This window comes from Octopus bimaculoides, chromosome 11 (assembly GCF_001194135.2).
Source record: "Octopus bimaculoides isolate UCB-OBI-ISO-001 chromosome 11, ASM119413v2, whole genome shotgun sequence".
In the NCBI taxonomy this organism is placed as follows: Eukaryota; Metazoa; Mollusca; class Cephalopoda; order Octopoda; family Octopodidae; genus Octopus; species Octopus bimaculoides.
The window spans coordinates 73,856,995-73,859,498 of NC_068991.1; positions in this window are offsets into that span (position 1 = coordinate 73,856,995).

Here is a 2,504-nt window from a genome sequence, read left to right on the forward strand (position 1 = left end):
GGGGCGGGGCATTGAGCGGGGACTTGATGCTTCGCCCGCTCAAAGTGAATTGAAGTTAATAATTAAAGACAAAATCCATAAATAGAGACAAAAAAAAAACGGAATTTTCACCAGAAATGAAATGGTTTGGTCGGTGGGTTCATCACACCGACAATGGTAATTTGGTACAGAGTCAGAAAAGAGAGAGAGAGCGGGGGGGGGGAGACTAACAGGTGTGGTGAGACTTGCTAAGTGCAGTTGACATGATGCCAATAATGGGGTCGGTTGTACAAAGACTTGTTTTATGAACAATTGAACAGAAATGGACCAAGCTGGAACATTAGTCGCAACTCAAAGTGGTTTCTTTATCAAACGTATGGCCTCCATTGTTGATGTCGTTGTTGTTGTTGTTGCTTCTGCTTATGTTACGGCCGGTGTGTTTTTTTACTTTTTTTCTCTTTTGTTTGTTGTTTTGTTGCATTTTTTAACTTTTGAGCATGGCCGTGTGGTTAAGAAGTTTGCTTACCAACCACATGGTTCCGGGTTCAGTCCCACTGCGTGGCACCTTGGGCAAGTGTCTTCTACAATAGCCTTGGGCCGACCAAAGCCTTGTGAGTGGATTTGGTAGAAGGAAACTAAAAGAAGCCCGTCGTATACGTGTACATGTGTTTGTGTTTGTATGTGTATATGTATATATATATACACGTATATACATACACACATACACACACACACATACATACATACATACATACATATGGGTGTGCCTTTGTGTCTGTGTTTACACCACTACCACTTGACAACCGGTGTTGGTGTGTTTATGTCCCTATAACTTTGCGGTTCGTCAAAAAAGACCTATGGAATAACTACCAGGCTTTAAAAAAATAAGTCCTGCGGTTAATTCTTTTGATAAAAGTTCTTAAAGGCAGTGCCCCAGCATGGCCGCAGTCTAATGGCTGAAACAAGTGAAAGAAAAGATAAAAGATGCAAGCGTGTGTGTGTGGGTGTTTGTCCCGCACCTCCGCTTGACAGCCGGTATTGGTTTGTTTGCCTCCCCGTGACTTAGCGGTTCGGCAAAAGGGAAACCGATAGGATAAGTACCAAGTTCAAGAAAGAAGAAAAAAACAAACATGAGTACTGAGGCTTATTTGTTCGACTAAAACCGTTCAAGGCGGTGCTCCAGCATGGCCGCAGACCAATGACCGAAACGAGTAAAAGATAAAACGCCGGTGATCGAAATGGCTTCAGTTGTCGCTCAAATGGATTTTCGGTTTAGCTCTAAAGAGAGAATTACTCCTTCTGTGTTCTACTGAGAGCTGAGCTTTAATGCAGAAGCAGAATTGCTGGGATTAGGAACTACTTGTGACTACTTATCGACTCTTTTGTCGAAATTTCTAGTCTTCACTTTATAAAGGTCAGCTTTTTCTAAAACCCTTATTTGTAATAATCCTGTTAAATCCATTGCTATATAATCTGCTATGAAAGTTGGTTCTCAATATTGAATGGACGGTAAGGCGGCGAGCTGGCAGAATCGTTAGCACGCCGGGCGAAATGCTTAGCAGTATTTCGTCTACCATTACGTTCTGAGTTCAAATATCGCCGAGGTCGACTTTGCCTTTCATCATTTCGGGGTCGATTAAATAAGTATCAGTTACGCACAGGGGTCGATATAATCGACTTAATCCCTTTGTCTATCCTTGTTTGTCCCCTCTATGCTTAGCTCCTTGTGGGCAATAAACAAATAAGAAACGTTAGCTGGCCGGGCGAAGTGCTTAGCGGTATTTCGTTTGTCTTTACGTTCTGAGTTCAAATTCTGCCAAGGTCGATTTTGCCTTTCATCCTTTCGGTGTCAATGAAATAAGCACCAGTTACGCACTGGGGTCGATATAATCGAATGGCCCCTTTCCCTAAAAAATTTTCAAGGCCTTGTGCCTTGAGTGGAAATAATATTGAATAGACGGTGAGCTGGCTGAATGGTTACCTCGCCGGACAAAATACCTAGCAACATTTCTTCCGTTCCTTTACGTCGTGTGATCAAATACCGCTGAGGTCGGCTCTACATTTCCCTTTTTTTTTTTTCGGGGTCAAAAAAAATAAATAGCAGTCAAGCACTAGGGTCGACTAGAATCAGACCAGACCACAGCAGACCGGATGGGATTGGACAGAGACCAGACAAAACAGGACCATACCAGACCAAACTGGATCAGACCAAACAGACCAGATTAAACAGGACACGACCAGACAAAACAAATCCAGGTAATTAAGTCACAGAAAAAAGTCACAGGTGTTTTGTCCGGGACGGTTTTGTCCGAGGGTGTCCGAGGGTGTTTTGTCCTGGTGGGATTTTGCTCCTCGGATCCCATAAATCACTTGTGACTTTTTTTCCTGTGACTTTATTACCGGTCACCGACAAAACAGGACCAGACCAGACCAAACAGGACAAGACCGGACAAAACAGGACCAGACCAGACACACCAGACTGGACCGGATCGGATCAGACCAGAGCAGACAAGATCAAATCAAAC